At 48.9% G+C, this 19,004-nt stretch overlaps 1 protein-coding gene across 8 annotated transcripts in view; it reads right to left on the bottom strand.

The window, feature by feature from the left end:
- LRRC8D (leucine rich repeat containing 8 VRAC subunit D) overlaps window positions 1-18,771 on the bottom strand; it is a 70,100-nt gene extending 51,329 nt beyond the window's left edge. The window contains exons 1-4 of one of the 8 annotated variants that reach the window (XM_063343852.1): window positions 18,604-18,771; window positions 17,004-17,031; window positions 13,985-14,160; window positions 7,590-9,019 (exon numbers count right to left, since the gene is read on the bottom strand). The gene's annotated coding sequence lies outside the window, so the exon portion shown is untranslated. Of the gene's footprint in view, window positions 1-3,486; window positions 3,741-7,589; window positions 9,020-10,565; window positions 11,227-13,984; window positions 14,161-14,476; window positions 14,494-17,003; window positions 17,032-18,603 lie in introns of those variants that run through there. The other 7 variants (XM_063343856.1, XM_063343854.1, XM_063343855.1 and 4 more) reach the window with 7 other exon arrangements.
- Window positions 18,772-19,004: the final 233 nt, after the last annotated feature.

The raw sequence follows: 19,004 nt of genomic DNA, 5'->3' as shown, positions 1-19,004 counted from the left end.
TTCACTGCTTGTTATAAAAAAAATGTTTAAAATGTCAGTTATGCAAAAGCACAGACAAGTGCTTTATCTAAATGTAAGATTTTTGGGGAAAATTATTTCCATTTTCCTTAGTACATCAATAGCTTGGGGGCTTTTTTGGTAGGATATAATCTTCCCGCAACCGAGAGGTAACAAATAAATAAAATAAAATAAAATAGAAGGGGAAAAAAACAAACAACAACAACAACAAAAAAAAAACAAAAGGAGAACTGTGTAGTCCAGTTTCAATAATAGCAAGACATGGAGAAATTCAAACAGCAGAAATTGAAATAACATGTCCTCTTCTTTCCATTTTATATAATAACATTTGAATATAACATAAATACTGCTAACTGTGTTTTATGACTATTTAAGGATCTAGAGCAATTTTATGAATTAATTGCTAGATACAGATTGCTGCTCTGAAAAGAAACAAAAAACCTGCAGAGTTCAGTATTTGGTAAAACACTAACTCTGAGACTCCGTTCTGTGTGCATCCAGTTAAGAAACTGGCTTACTGGGTTCCCCCATGACATCATTTCTGACTCAAGCTATTTCTCAGTAAAACAGCCATCACCAGCCTCGCACTGATTAAATGCTTTAAGCCTCAGGCCACTAACTCATCCTCAGTGACCACAGTGTCTGTGTACCTGTATCAAAACTCCCCTCTGGCTCTTAGAGGTGCAGGAGAAAGTAAAGGGTGACCCTGGGCTGGGGGGCCAAGCCAGCGCTCTGCCCACAGGACATCCCAAGCCAGCCCACCCTGTGCAGCAAAGGGTGGGACCAACGCAGCAGCCGGTGCCACCAGAGAACACAACAGGGGAAAAGAAACTCAGACAGCGGTACAGGACCCGATTCCAAATCTGCCTACTCCCACCGTCTTCAACAGACTTTGAACAGGACCTCAATGCACAGCGGGGTTGGGAAGACACAGAGAAATTAAAAAAACTAACTCCAAGGTGGGAAGTTTCACTACAGTCACTTAAAAAACTGTACCAAACCACAATACACATGGTTGCAAGCGCTTTTGACCACAGGGATGTACGTACCCTTTTCTTCACCAGCCTTTATTTCCTTACCCTCCTGTCCCTGGCAGGACCTATTGCAAGCATATCACCAACAGCATTAGCTTTGTTCTCCTCTTCCAGGCACACAGTCAAGAAAGCTGTCCATACACAGGGATGTACAGTTGAGATATCTCCAAACCACCACCTACCTACTGCTACAGGAGAGAGAGAGGCTGCTCTGAGGTGACAGAAACACAGGGCTAAGAACAAACTGGAACACCAGAACTATATTTCATGTGTGTAGCTATGTGTTAGTGCAACGTACACTAGTTAATCTTTCCACAGCAAGGACCTAAATGCTTTCACTCTCTTTGCATTGTTATTAGACAGGTTTGTTCCTATTAATAATTACCTTCCCATGACGGCAGCACGCAGACTTTCTCCTGCTGGTGCTGCTGCTTTAGAATTCCTCCTCCAGGTCTGAACACGCTGGACAGATTACCGTCCCCCCGAGGATGTCAGGACTGGTACAGATATCTATTGTGCATATCTAGGTCTTACAAAATAAATTACTGCTTAATGCTGCTCCCTTCCCCACGTTACCTCATGTGGCCTTTGTAAACTTTGTATCTTTATCAAAGTAATCTTGATTGCAAATAACAGCATCTATTTAAATATTCCTTGCTTATTTTGTGGAAGAAAAAGATACAGCATACATAACAGACAAGTGTTTTTCACACTAAGCAAGACACAGGCAAAGCACTGAATGAGTTTACTATACAGGGAACGCTTGCTCAGAAACACAGGAGAAAATGGTGTACAGCACAGAAAATACAGCCACAGTAGCATATTCCTAGGTCAGAACCTCATAAATCAGTTTCAACTAACAATAAAAGGTTTATAGGGGATTTTTAAATCACAAAGAATGAATAGGATCCTGGCCTTTACGCAAGGCTTGGTGAATTAATTTAAGATGGCAATCAAGAGCAAATAACACTAACCTTCTATACTACCAATCCTTACCCTAAGTTTGAAGAAAGGCGATTCCTTTGCCACCAAGAAGAGGGGTGGAAAAAAAAAAAAAAGCTGGGGGGGGAGGAACTGGACAACACAAAGAAAGGGACTTAGCTACCCCCTCTGCAATGAGAGTGCTTTTTTGATAGCTCAGAGCTGTGGGATCAAAATGCCAGTGCTGCTCCTGCAAATTTCTCACATCCTAAAGCCCTCCCTCCCAAACAAGGGGGCACAGCGATTCCCCATCTTCAGTTTTAGAGGCGGAAAAGATGATCCTTTCCTAGCACAGTCAACGGACGTAACGCTGAAAAGAACAAAATACTTCTCTATACTTTTTTTTTTAAAAAAAAAAGAGAAAAAAACAACTGTAACTGACAATGCTTATGAATAGCACGTACCCCAAAGCTAGTACTGAAGATGTTTCACTCTCTGCACCAGCAGCTAAGCCAAGCACAACATCACTTTCAGCACCACCATTACAGGAAACATTGCTGAGACTTACTCCACCAAACAACAGGCTGGTTGCCACTACCGTCCTCCATTTTCAAGTCTGAGTAACCTACCTCATGGCTCTTGCACACTGGGAGCGTCCAGGGGAGAAACTGCCAGGGGGCTGCTGGCGTGCCGTAAATGCACAGCCTGCATCCCCCCGCTGACCGCAGACCAGCTTCCCCAAAGGATGCTGGGCAAGTCACAAGCTTTCGGTGCCTGAATTCGTGTTTGTTGAACAGCAGTGGCAGCCCTTGTAACGGGGACGGGGGGGAAATGGAGGTTGCAAGACAGAGGAGCTGCTGTGCCAGGCTCGGGGATCGTCAAGGAGCAGGAGTCAGTATTGCCACGTACTGGGGGAAGGGAGGAGACGTGCCTCGAAAAAAACACAGATGATTCTCTGACAAGGGCTGGTTTTGTCCTGAAGATGTGTTTTATTGACTGGTTTAGGCCCCTTTTAATCTGCGTGTGGTGCAACACCAAGAGCAGTTGACCCCATACAAAAGACACGCAGCTGGCGGTCCCCACATGGATTCAATACCACCATTCTCGGAAGGGGGCTCGCTTTTTTTTTTTTATTTTTTTCCCCCCAGCCGCGTTCATTTCCCAGTAGCACGTCGTCCTCCCGGACCCGCAGCCGGGGCTGGCCCCGCCGCCGCTCGCCCCCCGCACGGGCGGCCACGTCCTGCGAGGATGCGCAGCCCGGGGGGGCCGCAGCCGCTCCTGGGGGTCCCACCAACGGCTCTGCCGAGGGCCCGGGGTGCCGCGGGGCGCGCCGGCGCCGGCAGCAAGCCCGATCCAGCCCCTTTTGAAGGCAGAAAATAAGAAAAAAAAGAAAAAACGGAAGGCAAGCGCGACGGAAAGCGCAGGGAGGGAGAGGTGAGGGGTGCCGCTGCCGCCCCCTCCCCCGCGGCCCCTCCGCCGCTTGCCCGCCCGCCCGCCTCCGCGCTCGCCTCACCTCACCTCAGGGACGGCCCCGCGGGCTGGGGGAACCCCGAGAGCCGCCCGGCCGTGCCGCGGGGACGCAGACCTTCTCCGGGGCGCTCACTCCCGCGGCGCTGCCATGCGGGCGGCGGCAGGCGGGGAAGGAGGAGGCCGGGCCGGCGGGGCTCGGCTCCTAGCGGCGCCCTGCAGCGCGCTCTCCGCATGCGGCGCGCACCCGCATGGCTCGGCGCACGGACGGCACCGGCTGCCGGCGGCGGCGAGGGCCGGCCCCGCCACCCGGAGCGCCGCCCGCCGCCCCGCGGTGGCCAATGGCGACCGCCGCGCCGCGCATGTGAGGGCCGGGCCGGGCCACGGGCCCGCCCGCTCGCCCCCCGCGCAGCCGCCGGGCTCAGGTGCCGGCGGGCCCGGCCGCAGGGCGCGGGTTTGACGGTAGCAGAACGTCTGGTGGCTTGTTCTCGTTGTGCAGGTAAATAAAGTGTAGTACGTGAGGTAAATAAAATAGCGACAAGTTCAAATGACGTGCTTTAATTATAAACACATTACCTGGGGGGTGGGGGAGGGGAGAATAAAAAAAATAGAGTTTTCTTGCATCTGTCTTGAGCCCTTGAGGGAACCAGAAAGGCAAAGGCGGTTTAGCTTGGGTGCAGGTGGCCGTTTGCATGGCAGGGACTGCCCCGCTCCACAGCAGCTCACGCAGCCTTGGAGAAGTCAAACTGAACCTCATCCTCGCCCCAAAATCCATTAGAAACTTTTTTTCCTCCTTAAACTGAAAGGGCATCGATACCCTGAAGTCTTTGTCGAACACTGACCTGACAAGTGACCAGACCTGTGTTGGTTTTTTTTTTAGCTAGAACTGGATGTAGCCTATGACTTTTGAAACTACATTGAGCTTGATCAAGAATGAAATTAAAAAAAAAACAAAACAACCAACACTGGCTCATCATCTTTCAAATTTTGCTTCCTGCCCATGGTTTCTAGGAACTGTGGGAGATGGGAAAGGATCCTTAGGTGCTTGTTCAGAACAGCTTTATGGCCCTTCAAAGATTGAGAATCTCCCCTTTATATTTTTAGATGCATTTTTAATCAGAACTTCTGGTCTAAGTGGCTGCAAGATGCATCTAAGGTTACAAATGAAAACACTGCTTAGCAGCAATTCAGCTTCCGAGACCGGAGAAAATCAGGCCAGCTTGTCCTGCTCTCAGCTGTTCAACACTATTTTCATACCGCCTTTTTCATCTGGTGGAGAATTTTAGCGGAGTTCAGATTTAGTCTAATGAGCTGTCATTTATTTTAAGCTTTGATTTTTAATACCTTCATTTGGCCTTTTAGTTATTTTCTTCCCTGAGATCATCAACACTTGTGTTATTTTTGGCCAGTATTTTAGACCTCACTGTTTCCTCAATAAGGTGAATTTATTTTCTATTTATTTATTTTTCCTCTGACCCAATGCCCAAGCCACACAGGGTGTGTAATACCGGGGCTCCACAGTGATGTAGGGTTAATAGAGATAAAAGCAGTCCAATCTGGTAAACATCAAGGCAAGTGAAAACAGATAATAACAGGAGCTGCTGGCTGGGAAATCCTGACTCGCAGGCAGTTGGCAGAGAAATTGAAGCGGAAGAAAAAGGATTTTTTTAAAATGCCAGAGCTGGTCAGAGCTGGCTGAATCCACATTCACTTGGCAATCAAGACACCTTGCCAAGCTGAAGCACACTAGCAAAACAAACAAATAGCTCTGGGGACCTGAGGCAGAAGACACCTGGAACTGGGTAGATGCAGATCCTACTGGAGTCTCTTTCTGACGGGGCAAACGCAAGTGTGAAAGACTTACCTCCTACAGAACGTATGCTGGGTTGCTTGGTTTGGTTTTCTTCCCTTGTTGTAATACGTATTTAAAGGTAACTCAAATTTTCTTTCGTTTAGAACTCTTCACGTTACTTCCTTTCAATCTTCTCTAGCAGAGACCTCGCCCACTGTCTCAGGTTTGGTCTTCTCTGGGCTCAACTCTCAGCACAGCTCTTTCAAGATCACTGTTTCGGTTTGGGGCAAGTATAAGTCCCAGCTGTTTTGTTACCCTGCTATAGTCTACAGGGTTGTTTCAGCAGAAGTACAAGTCAGCAAGCTACAAGTTACTCCATGTGATAAAAGAGATGCCAGAAAAAGAGAGACAGTGGAGGAAAAATGGCTTCTTTCCACATGCACAGTTTTGACATCAGCCCTTTACAATTAAAATGAACTAATATTGTTATTTTCATCTGTGTTTCAGAGGACTGAATTAGTGATTACATTAACAAGCAACAGCGATGCAGCCATATGCCTCACAGGATAAATTCATCCTGTTTGTTTTTATAACTGCATTTTAGGTTAAATTTTTCAAATTCCCTAACCTTGACTAGACAAAAGATGTCAGATTTTTCCACCTTAGCATTATCCACATCCTTGTATCATTAAAAATTTTTAGAAAATATCTGTCCTCCAATAGAGTTATCGTTTTAGGCAGGTTGAAAAGCTGACAATTTATTCTGAGATGTTTTCCGGTTCTTTCCTTCGGCCATCCCGTGCATGTCAGGTATGCCTGCTTGACATTGTCCAGCGGGTGTCCAAGCTCTGTCCAAGGGAGCCAGGTGCAGGAGGCACACCAGCAGAAGGTGAACATAAGGAAGAGATGGTGCCAAAAATAGCGAGTGCCAGTGGTTCCTTGGAAAATGGTGAGGGAAATCCATACTGGGAAATATTTCAGTCCTGGCTTTGAGTAGGCTGACAATTTTTTCTCGCAAGCAAATTTAAGATGAAGTGGCATATGAAGTGGTAGATGAGGTGGTTACTTGGGAAGAAGTGCGGATGGCAACACAGACAAAAGATACGGGCAGGGAACTGGCTTTCCCCGCTCCAGAAACACAGTGATTTGGCTTCATGGAGCGGGCAAAGCTTGAAGGAGAAGACTCTGGTTTAAGTAAGAAGGAGGATGCATATGAGTCACTTCACTTGGATACTGGCCACCCATTCCCAAGAAAAAGGGTTTCTAAGTGCTGAACAGTTCAGCCCGTGGTGCTCATCCAGGACACGTGGGCAGGGAGATGGAGCTGGGGATGCAGTCATGCTTATCGGCCCCCATCTGCCACTTGCCACCCACCCAGCCATTATTAGTGCCACCTCTGCACCCCGCGCCCTCCCGCAGCGGCAGCGAGGACGACTTTCCAGGCAAAATTAGGCAATGTGTTGGCAGCTGTTTTATTGCCCTGCAGTCAGATGATGTTGGCAAGGGCCTGCTTTGCTTGTGCCTGCCCCTGGCTGGGGGGAGGCTGCTGCGTGGAGAGCCAGCCCAGGGGCAAGGGGTTCTGCTCCTCCGGAGAGGAGAAGGAAACCTGTCACCCAAGGGCTGCACTTCTGCACTGCTGCAGCTCAGTGTGCCCCGTGACCAGCACCCAATGCCAAAGCTTTCGGAAAATATAACTACATTATGTCAGACAATTCTCCTTTAGCTATGGTTTTGCCGACCATCGCAATGATATCTGAGAAAACGAAAGAAGCATGTTTTTCCACTGTAAAAAGCATTGCAAAACTTTGTCCCTACCATGCTAAATAATAATAATAAATTATTATATAATAATAATAAATTCCATCAATTTTATTTTTTTTTTAATTCCTGTCAACCAACTTTCTTTGCTACTTTATAACTGCATCTTAAATAATTATCCACACCCATGTTACCACATTTTCTGAAGACACTTAGCTATTATGCTTGCCTCCAAACACCTGGCACAACAGTCTCCATGTTAAAAGCGCGGTGACCTTTGGAGGCCCTGCAAGCCAGCCTGTTCTGCTCCAGAGCTGTGACTCTGTCACAGCTTCAGAACTTCCTGGTTGGAAAAAGTCACTTTCTCCTTAGCTTGTCCTTGTGCTGGAAGGAGGAGGAGTCTCTCTATCTTACAACGTCAGAATGACTTTTAGATAAAAAGCAGTTTCTTCCCCCTTCTAATTACATCCATAACTCCACAGTGTTCTCACCAGTTCTTCTATTTTATTTGCGATAACACAAAGTCACTCAACATGCAATACAGCCATCTAAAAACGGAATGGAGATTTGGGGTATGAAACCTCATTCTTAGTAAGTACCTTTGTATTTTGAAGCAATATGAGGAGCAGCCGTGCTGGTGTGCATGGCGAGCAGCGCCTGTTGTCGTGCTGCAGCTCAGCAAAGGTTTTCAAGTGATGGCAGGAACAATGTAAGAACTTCTGCTGGCTGCTTCTGGTTACACAGATGTGGTTTTCACGGGGTTTCACTCTTCATCCAGTGGATCCACCAACAGATGGCCAATCCGTTTCCATCTGCACGTATCAATAAAGGATGATAAATTCACAAAGCATGCAGCGTCACCTGAGGTGGACGGGAGGGCTGGTGGGAAGGCAGGAAGCGGTGCTGCTTGCGAACACCATCCCCTACCCTTCGCCCCAGCTGCTGGCTTGAGCAGGGCTTTAATTTGGCAGGAGCAGCAATAAGATTGTGTGTTGCTTGGTCAGCCCGAGGTAGAGACTGTGTCAGCCAAATGCAGTGCCTGGTAACATGGCACCTTCATACCCAGATCCCAACCCAGCAGCGCCCGGCTACCACAGCTGAGGTGTTGGGTACCTTCAGACCTTTAGAGCCAGAGGGCTGGGAGAGGGTGTCAGTCCATGACTGAATTTGTCCATTTCCTCTACTTAGCTCTTCCTGTTTTCTTAATTTTGCACTTTACTACTTCTGTGATCCGTACTTCTTCTGTTCATCCTGGATTCCACAAATACTAAATGCTAAGTGTGGAGGCTGAGTAGGAAATAAAAATTTAAAACCTGTCATAACCAGAATTAGCAGGGTATGACCAAAAGAAGCTCTCAGCTGTCACGGCTTGTCCAGCCCAGCTCGCTGGAATGATTTCCCTGCCTCCCCTGGGACATTTCAGTCTGTTATTTCTTTCTTCAAATCATGACTGAAAACCCTTCTTCCCTCTTCAGCTCTCGGTTGGCTTTCTCAGTGAAATGGCTGTGGCTCTCTGTGCAAATGGCATGGCACGAAACCTAAGTGCCCTACCTGGACCTAGGAAAGTGATGGTCTTTAGAGAAATGGCAAGCCAGTTATCTTCAGAGTGCTTAGCTATACCTGTGCTAGCACTTAACCTTTACTTCCCCAATCCCACAGTTACCGTAGTTAGAGCTTGCTGATTTTGTTATTCATTTAGAATAAGTTTTCTTAAAATAGCCTAGCCACAAGGGCATAATGAGGTGCACAGCTGGGCAGAGCTTTCCGAGCAGCAGGAGGAAAAAGAAAGAACATATGTGGGACCAAAATGCTCAGAGCCTGCAAATGACTGATCTCCAGTCATTCAAATGGCTGAAGATTAAGGACTCACCCAGCTAGACCATTAAAAAAAAAAGTTGAGGAAGACCAGGCAAAAACAGCAGAAAAAAAAAAAAAGAGGTAAGGGACTACTATATGATTTATTTCTTGCATACTGCATCTTCTCTCTGTCTTCCTATTTTCCCATGGAGCAAAGAAACCACCAGTTGTTCTGTAGAAGGAGAGAAGAGAAAGCTTATTTAAAAATGGGGATGCTTAATCAGGGACCTAGCAGGACTTGGAGCTCTTTTCCCACCTCAACAACTGCAACAGGGCTGCTGTGTCTGGGAGCCTGCAGAACCCAGGCTTGCCAGCACAGCACTGAGAGAAGTTGATTTTGCTTGAAACGGCTAGATTAATCTTTTCACTTTAACTGCAGCACCTTCTGCTGGTTACGTGTACATATTATAGATCAAACAAAATCAATCGCTCCATTCTAGAGACTCTATCCAAGGGAAAACATAGCAACAACATGATAGAACTCCACCTCTGAAATCCTCTTCCCAATACAATGACAATAAACTAAAGTATTCCAGTCCCTAAAGCTTCTGCAATTAGATATCCACTGTCAGTTTAGCATCACACTGTCCACTCTACTTTAACATGACACATCTTAAAGACCCAAGTATTCCTATGATTCCTACCCACAGCCACCGTGGCAGTCAGCACGCTCATTTAAAACCTGCTTCATCTCCTGCTCCAAAGACATATACAGGGGAGGAATGTTGCACATATGTGCAGTGACAGGGAAGCAGGCTACCGTAATCTCCAAATCATTCCGTCTTCTCTCTGTTTACCCTGAATGTAAACTAATTGGAGAAAGCACCGGCGATATTTTTATGTGCGAATTCACTGCGAATGCTGCATAGCCACCACAAAACAACTAAACATAGACCTCCCCCAGCCCCAAACACCTCCAACTTATTTTATCACCATACAGGTAGCGGGAGAAGGAAGGTCTGATCACATACTAACCCAAAATAGCATTTTGCTTTGTTGGGTTAATTATACGTTCTGACAGCAGAAACTGAAATTAGCAGGCGGTTTTCCCTTGGGTTGCTCAGAGACTGTAGAATGAATCACGCCTGCTCTTGTGCTGTGCTCGGGACCACGGAGAACAAGGGATGGAAAGACCAGGATATTTATTTTCCTGCCAAGATCTCCGTGGCTCGAGAGTCACATCCGTGCTCTGGCTTTGTAGGCGCTGTGATGTGGCTGATCGGTATTGCTGTCATCCCACCTGTGGCAGAAATGGCCATCATCTTCCAATGGATGCGTTTACGCAGCCACAGAGGCATATTCGCTGCTTTGCTTTGATCCTGGTGTGAATTCACGGCACTAGTTTCTCAGAATGTCACTGAAACTTTCAAAAATGAATTTGACTTGAGAAGTGCTCAACACAGAGCATTCTCCTCGTGGAAAAAAATGTAGCCAGACCTCTTTAACATTTAAATACACTGAAAACATTCCCCGAGTAACTAAGATATCCTCCTCCCCCTTAGAGCTATTTAGCACCAGACACCCTGAAGTTAGCCTAAATCTTAAATCTTACAAGAGAAAGAGCACCCGGACACTTCTTTTGCTCGCCTCTTTCATGTCTTTTTATACCTAAAGTTCTTCTGGCATTTCGTTTCCATGGTGGTTGCTTTTCAACCACTTCTCCCTCTCCCAGGCCCCTTTTTTGCCTCATCCCTTTACGCCGTTTAACGCCTCCCTACCTGGTGCAGCAGAGCAGCCCGCGGTTACTCCTGCCAGACCCCTCCTTGCCTGCCTCCTTCCCCAGGGCTGCTCCTGCCAGGCTTCCTCTGCTCTTCTTCCTCTCCCAGAGCTCCCTCTGCCGTTGGATGCGGCTGCTCCTCGAAATCCGGCTGTAACCCCGCGGAAGCTCCAGGCGTTCGCTTGGGAGGCCCGATGCGGCTCCCGCCGGAGCAAGGCTGCTGCTGGGGTGGTGGGGAGCAGCCTGGACAACATGGCCTGGGCTGGGTCGGCTGCCTCCTGCCAGCTGTCTCCTCTGCCAGGGCGCCTCTTGAAGGCAAAAGGAGCGGGGCCCTTGCTCAGCACGCCGCAGGGGCGTCCTTGCTGTTGGGAGTCGGTGCATTAGGAAACACCGCTGCTTTGGACAGAAAAATTGGCCTTTGTACTCTGTCTCCAGCTGTTTAGCGTAGGACATTAGCCTAACACTGCAGAGTAGCTGGTTAATTACAGGAGATCCGGTAGGAGAGGAAGGGAAGATCCTGCCGAAAATTACTGAGGAGTGAAGAATAAGGCCCCAGCCCGTGGAAAACGTGTGCTGTTTCTGCCTGCTCTGAGCAGACTGGCCCCGTGCTCTGGCAGCGGCATTGCAAGGCACCTACACACCGTCGGTATGTGCCGGCTGCAGCAGGCCGGGCTGAGCCAGGGCACTGGAGGTCGAAGCCCCCAGCCCCGTGGTGCACGGCCATGGGGGACTGGAGGGAGGGATGCTCGCTCCTCCGTGGCCCCCCTCCAGAGGCCACGCGCTGCAGAGCTGCCTCCTTGCCATGTGGCACGCAGGAACCTCGCTGCTGACAAGATGCTCTGCAGCTCTTGTTCTGCTGGGCTTTGGGATGCCTAGGATCGAGGAGAAAGGGCACAAGAAATCCATTTCTCAGCAGTGAGAGGATCTGGCCTCAAAACATAACTTGTGCTGGTTTCCTCAGGGGCTGCACCCTGCAGCCCTGGTAGCCAGGGACGGTGCACGGCTCTGCTGCCACCCTGAGGACCGTGACATGGAAAGGCACCCAGCTGTCCCCTGCTAACGCCACCACGTTTGCACACTTGTTGCCTGCGTATGTTGCCATAGGAACTGCAGCCCCAGCATCTGCTGCCGCCGCGCTGCCGCTGCGCCCTGGCAGGCTAGGCCCACCTCTGCTCCTCTGCCTGCCGGCTCTGCCCGCCTGGTCGCGCCTCCCCCTCCATCACCAGCGCCCTGCCTCATCCTCTTTTTTTGGGTGACAATCGGATTACTGCTGTAGCAGCTAATTATTGCATTAGTTATAATTTGCCTATTCATTTGTCTCTCCCTCCCACCTTGGAACATTTCCATCTCTCCATCCTTTCCACCTTCGCACAAGCTCTGCGCTCTGACTCCCATCTGCTTTTCTCTTGCACACGAAGCCATGTTGCACTGCTGTACCCTTTCCGTCCTCTTCGCCTCCCTACTCACACCTTCTGTGCTCTTCCCTAGTGCCTCTTGCCCCACCCTCTCTCCCAGTCCTTCTCCTCCAGTTTCCTTCTCCTTAGACCCCCTGCTCACCACTTCAGGCTACTCCTTCACACAGTCCTTCTCTTTCTTGTACCCCTGTTCAGGGCACTGACAGCTTCTCCTGGGTCTGCGACAGACTTGCTCCTCTCCTGCACTCTCCCTGGCTCTTGTACAGTCAACAGCATTTCTCATTCTCTTGTCTATCCAAATACCCCAGAAACTGCACCTCCTCCCACACCTCCTAATAGCTTGCACCTCTAGCCTTACTCCATCCTTTACCTCTCCAAATCCTCAGTTTCCTCCAGGCTCCTTCATCAAGCCCCACAAGGGAAGCACGTTGTAATCTCTCACTGTCCCCAAATCCCACCCTGACCTACCTTTCTTCTTCCTTTGTCCTCTGAATGTGAAATTCCAGGCAGCACCACAGCCAACTCCACCCTCAGGCTAACAGCCCCTGTCTATACCTTCATTCCTCTGCTGGCACCATCATGTTTCACAGCCTCTCACTCCTCCATCCCCATCCCCCTGGCTGTCTTGCTGCTTTTGATGCCATTGACTGCAAACTCCCTTAGAAGTCATATTCCCTCTTGTCTCTCAGAATCACTTTTCTTCTCTGCCACCTTCTCCCTTTCCACAGAGCCCCTTGGACCAGGACCCCAGTGTCCTCCATGCATTCCCATCCCAGGCACACTGTTCATCCTTCCTTGCTACCATCTGTGCCCTGCCCTCTCCACCTGCGAGTCTCCAGCACCCCTGCCCTCTCCTTCCTCCCATGTGAAGGACACAGATGCCTGCTGGAACACCTTCTGGAGACCATCTCATCTGCATAGAGGGCTTCAGCTAGCATCTACAGCTGTGCTGGTTCCCACTCCTGATGGGTGTCTCCACCTTTCAGCTCAGCCAACCTCTACCCCTTCCTAGATAAACTGGGTGCTGCTAACACCGCCTTCACTCATCCCCTCGCTTTTCCTTGCAACTCCTTTGCATTTCCACAGTCTGTTTTCCTACTGGGAACATCACTCTTTCTTGCTAGGTTTCTTCTGCTTCCACCCTTCTCCTAGTACATAAGGATGGTGTAAAGTTAGACAAGGAATTTTCCACTTGCATTATATTTTCATACATACTTCAGACCATCTGTGGAAAGCTGTCAAATGACTAGTCGGAAAGATACAAAATCTTGTTATTTTACTTAAAACATTAATTTAGCAGTCTCAGATCTGAGAACTCAGCAAAATGCTAACAGTTTTCTTGTGCTTCATGATATTGCTCATCTTTTTGCAACAAGGTCTCATGGCTCAATGTGCCCTGGAGTCTTCCCCCACCCCCTGTGACTCTTGAGCCCACATTTGGCTGCTGGCTTGGCATGTGTTACGCATTGCTGTAGTCTCAGGTCCACACGTGCTTGTTAATGCAGCCTGGAGTAATTTGCATGTGTGTTCTCAAGTCAGCAAAAGCGAGACAGCGCGTCATTACTTCATAGTGACACCTCTGGACCCCGAGATCAGTACATTGCTGCATCTTTTTTAAGCCTGTTTGCAGTGCTCTTTTAGGTGCTTTTTGCACACCACGTTTTCCTGTTATCCATATATTTGAACTCCAAATTTCCTGCTCTGTACCCTCACTGTCTATTTGAACAGCATCCTGGACACATTTGAAATTCGCTTTGTGACCATCTCTTTCCTGATTGCCAGTATTTGAGAAAGCTTCTGGTATCTGTCTAGTTTCCAAATGCTATTTTAGGGCAATGCTGGCCTGGAGGAGACTGGTAGCTCTATATTCCTGGTTTTCCCCATATCAAATTTCTCTCCTTTAAGTTCCAAACCTCTGGAAAAAAAACACCTGTCTCTTTCTGTGCTGTTACTCTCAACTCCCATTTCTATTTAGATTTTTCCTATATAGAATAGCTTCTCTTACCTGTGCTTACTACAGAATTTCTTCTTCGCATCTGAGTAGCTGTTGTTGAATCCGTCTTTAAATCCTCCTTGCGCACCCCTTTAGCATGTTTGCGCCTTTGTCCTTGTGCTATCAACAAGTTCTTCTGTCCTTCCTCTTCAGGAACAGCCATGCAGCCCTTTTCTGTACGTGTTCCTCTGCAAAACAAATTCAAGTTAGTGCAACAGTGAGAGACAGGTACCCACACTTCCAAATTACCTAAGCCTTGGTGCTGCTGTGACGTGAGCTTTGCTGCTACTGACATCCATCCTCCTCCTGATCTGCAGTTGCTTCCATTGCAAACCCCTTTGCTTAGATGACTAATGAGTAAATCTGAATACATATGAAATAACGATGAAACGTTACTAAATCTAGAGTAAATCCACTGAAAACAGTCTGACTTCTCCAATTTACACCCACGGGCCGTGCAATGTTTTGTTAGTTTCCTGCACTGACAGTGGTCCATCAATATACCTCCCAGAGATGCAACCTTCACATACACTGAGTCTCAACACATCCGTTGTAGTGGGAGGAGCTGGCTCCAGCAGGCATTTCCCACTCAGAGCTTGTTTGCAGAACCAGAAATTAACCTCCCAGGGTTTAAGACAGTCCCACAGCCTCCTCCCCAGCCCCAGGAATCCACATTTTTCTCTTCTTTTATAACTAGGTTTCATTTCATGCGTAGACAGGATCTCTTTTGATACGAAAGGATCTGACAGGATAACAAGCAGCAGCTGCACAGAACAGTCGCAGCTTGTGTCTGAACTGGGGTGTTTCTGGTGCAAGAGGGAAGAGCCAAAATGCACCAAAGGAATAACTGCAGGACAGTCGGTGTCTTGGGCTTAAATTGTACTCCTCATCAGGACTAGTCAGATGGGAACAGCTGTTCCTTTTTGGAAATCTGAATGTCATGACAGGATCAGGAATAGGAAACAGGGAATGACTCTGGGAGCTGCTGTGACTAATACCCTGCCCTACCTGAGCCCAAAAGCCTTCCAGCCTTAGGGGTGGGAGTTTGCTGAGAAAGGCTGATTCCTGCCAGAATTGGAGCACGCATCAGGGAGCAGATAGGTCCTTAGAAGTACAGGTCTTATCCCTGCAATTCTCCCATGAAACTTTCCATCATAAGTCCAGTATTTTCATGTGTGCTGGCCAGCCCTTTGCGGTAACATCAGACATCGGGCAAATGTTTCCTTCTATTGTCTTTGCATCTCCCAAAGGACCTTTGGCTTGAGTGTCTTTGCCAACAAATCAGATGCAGCAAAAGCAGTTGACAGATCGAGATCAGTGATGACGGTAGAAACGAGCTGACTGTGATGCTTGTTGCTGTTTATTCTTCTGAACAAAGTACAACCAGTTTGCCCACGGCTGCGTGAACAGGCAGGAAGAGCTGATCTCTGCTGCGCGCGGCTCAGCATGGAATGATCTGGGGGGAAGTGCCAGCTTGAGAAACTGGGAGTAGGGCAAAGCTGAAAATCCCTTAAATTCACTCTTTTTGTGTTATCTATTCCTATGTGGAGTTCCTAAATCTAGGTAATCAGAATTGTGTCTCAGAAACATTGGCTGGTTTGCTGGGCTTGGGGAGGGAAAAGGATAAGGTGAGCCCCACACCACCAGCACCAGAGCCATGGGAGACACAAGGAAGAGAAGATGCTCTCCACTTTTCATTTGCCTTCACACAGGGGGTGGGCTGTGCCCTCACGTTCTCATTTTGGGCTTGGAGAGAACAGGAGGAGCAGAAGCAGAGAGATGATATTCCATTCAACTCAATTAGCGGAGCCATAAAGTACAGCAAAATCCCCAAATCATTGAGCTCATGCCAACGTGAGACCCTTACGTTTTTCTTTCCCAGAGCAGGATCATTTGGAAAAGAGCTGCAAGTCACCATATACATGGACAAGCTCATTGTGTTCTCAGAAGCGAGTCCATGGCTGGACTTGGTGGGTCAAGATAAAGGCAGTTTAACAAAAGCAACAGCAGAGTGTGGAAGCAAAGGAAAACAAAAGATTTATTCTCTCCTTCCCATCAGCAGGTGGTGTCCAGCCACTTCCCAGGAAGCAGGGCTGCAGTACACATAGTAGCAGCCACTCTGGAAGACCAAATGCCGTAATAAAGAATGCCCTCCCTTCTCCTCCTTTCTCTTAGCTTTTATTGCTGAGCAGATATCATATGGTATGGAATACCCCTTTGGTCAGTTTGGGTCAGCTGTCCCGGCTGTGTCCCCTCCCAAGACCTTGCCCATTCCCAGCCTGCTGGTGAGGGGGGAATGTTGGAGAGACGGCCTTGATGCTGTGCGAGAGCTGCTCAGCAATAGCCAAAACACTGGTATGTTATCAACACCTTTCTGGCTACCAATACAAAGCACAGCACCATGGGGGCTGCTATGGGGAAAATTAACTCCATCTCAGCCAGACCCAATACATCCAGATAGATCACATGGGGCGCACTGGAGGGAAACGTAGGTCTCCTTTTCTTCCCATCATTGTGTTTGGAACATGTTTCCAATTGCACTAGTCACAAAGCAATCAAAGAAACTTGTCTGCAGTGGCGAATTGAAGATGTCCTATCAGACCACATTATAATGAGCTACACACTATTGAATCAGAAAAACCAACACCCGCAGGGCTTCAGGACACAATGCAGTCGATTTCCATACGCCTTGACAGAAAAGAGAGAACAGATCTTAAAAGCAAATGAAATCTGTCTTTGGAAGATGCCGGCTAACATGTTCTTTCCCCCCGCCTTACATCCCTACCCTGCATCCCACCTTTCCTTGCAGGAAGTGGGGAAGGAGGGAGGCCACCCCCTGCAGCACCCAGAGGCAGGGAGTTCATCCTATCCGGGCTCCCCAGCAAGCTCCAGGCCCTGCACCCCCCCGCTCCATCCATCACCTTTGCTAGCCAGCTCTTCCCACGGTGCAAGAGCAAGGAAGCGCCTTGCTGCTTTGCTCATTTAGGTTTGAGATTGCCATGTTTGGCATTCCCAGTCTTGTTCTGCTCACCTGGCACCATCCGCTGGTTTTCACAGCCCTGAGAAGAAAGACAAAAGCCAAGTTATCAAACAACCCAGTCATGGCCGCATGGTATTGCAACAGCTGGGGTGGCCACTGTCATAGGGAGCAGTGACCCTAAACTGGCTCAGGACCTGCCATGCATGGTGGGAGCCCCAGTTATAAATAACTTACTGGTTCCCTTTGTTCTTCCAGATAACAGCCTTTCTGTCGTGCTCTGAAATGGATCAGGGATGACTGCAGCCTTTGACTGGTGTCTTCCCATAATTAATATAAAATGGCTGCTTTATTCTAGCCCTAAGAAAGCGTTCTTTTTTCACGAGGCCGCTCTTGCAGCACAACTGGACTCAGTAAAACTTGCAAAGGAGAAATGTTTACTGCAAAGATACTTTAGGGATTATTAAGCTTTGGAAGTAAATTTCTCATGCCACGACTGTTCTCTGATCTGGGTCAGGGCTCCATGCAAATCATCCCGATGAGCTGTCGCATCGCCGTCCACTGAGCGTGTGTGGGAAGGTATTTCTGCAGTCATTTGGCCCTTCAATTAATGGGTCAGATTCTCAGGCGGGCGAAACTCCCACTGAAACGAAGGAATGAGGTTCACAATCCAGCCTAAATCCCACCGACTTTTGCTGGGCCGAGCGAAACAAACTGTCCCCGGGTCGCTGGCAAGCGGAGTTTTTTTAAGACAAAACAAACAAAAACAAAAAAACCCAACAAGCCAAAAAAAAAACCCAGAACGGGGTGGCTGTAGTGCAGCGGGGCGGCGGCGCTGCCCGGCCCCGACAGCAGGTGCCACTGCGGACCGCGGCTGGGCGACACGGCGGGGTGGCGGCCGCGGCAGCTGCCCGCCCCCAGCCCCGACGGCAGAGGGCCCGCGGGGTGCTCGGTGCCCGTTTGCCCTCCTGGCTCCCTCCGGTGCCGCCGGAGCACAGCGGGGCCGGGTCGTAAACCGCCGGCAGGTGAGCCCCCGGGCAACCCCGGCTTAGGCTCTGTCGTGGGGTCAGTCCCTGCTGCTGCCGCCGGCCCCAGTCTGAGCGCAGCCCCTCTCACCCCGGGCAGGGAAGGCTTTAGACCTTTACAGGTCACCCCGGCACTGCACTCCAGCACCATCACTGCTCCTCCAAGGATTCACGATAATGCTCTGGAAAAAGGCAACATCTTCCTGTTTTCATTACCGACAAGAGAGGCGGCCACAGGAGAAAATGTGCTTTGTTGTTAAAGCTGTGTCTGGCGTATACCTACACCATGAACGAACTTCAGAGTGACACCAGGTTTTTAACTTCTGTTTTCTTTCTGATTGACTTTTGTGGTCGGTAAAACATTATAACCCTGAATATTTTAAAGACACCAGCAGCGAGAGAAGGGAGAAGGCAAGGCACAGGAAATAAACCCAAACCTGCATACAGTTAATGGATGTATCCTAAAATTACAGATGAAGGAAGTTACAAGGACTTCTCAGCTCATGCAAGTCCTGTCCCTCATGGGAGATCCTCCGCTGGACCTACCCCATTTAGACCCCTGCCCTCACTCCCCTGGGGGGCTGGATAACCGGTGGAAGGAAAGAAAAGACACCGTGTCATGCCCTTACCTGCCAGTGCTAACGAATATTGCTTGTGCTGGGCAGCTGAATCCACAAACAACTGAAATTCTTTCTCCTGTGAACACACTTTTCTTGTTGATCATTTTCCTTCCAGCTCTTTCCTTTCTAGGAGAGGGAGGAGCTGCTCTCTCAGTGTCACACTGAGCTGTGCAGTGCTCAGACCCAGCAGCATCAGCCTTGCTTCACTGCTGCCGTAGCTGTGGCTTTAACGTGCAGGCAGCCACAACTCTAGCAAAGCACTTGAGATTTTGGAGATCATTTGCAACTTCTCATTATGCCACCAAGGCCTGGATGGAAGCCAAAGGAGAAGACAGGAAGGGCCCACAGGAAACGGAGGAGGGGCTGTCAGTACAGCTGCAGATAAGCAGGACACAATTTGCCTACTCACA

The sequence above is a fragment of the Chroicocephalus ridibundus genome, chromosome 8, assembly GCF_963924245.1.
Source record: "Chroicocephalus ridibundus chromosome 8, bChrRid1.1, whole genome shotgun sequence".
NCBI classification, from domain to species: domain Eukaryota; kingdom Metazoa; phylum Chordata; class Aves; order Charadriiformes; family Laridae; genus Chroicocephalus; species Chroicocephalus ridibundus.
The sequence above is the reverse complement of the archived record's forward strand: the minus strand, read 5'-3'. Positions and strand labels throughout refer to the sequence as shown.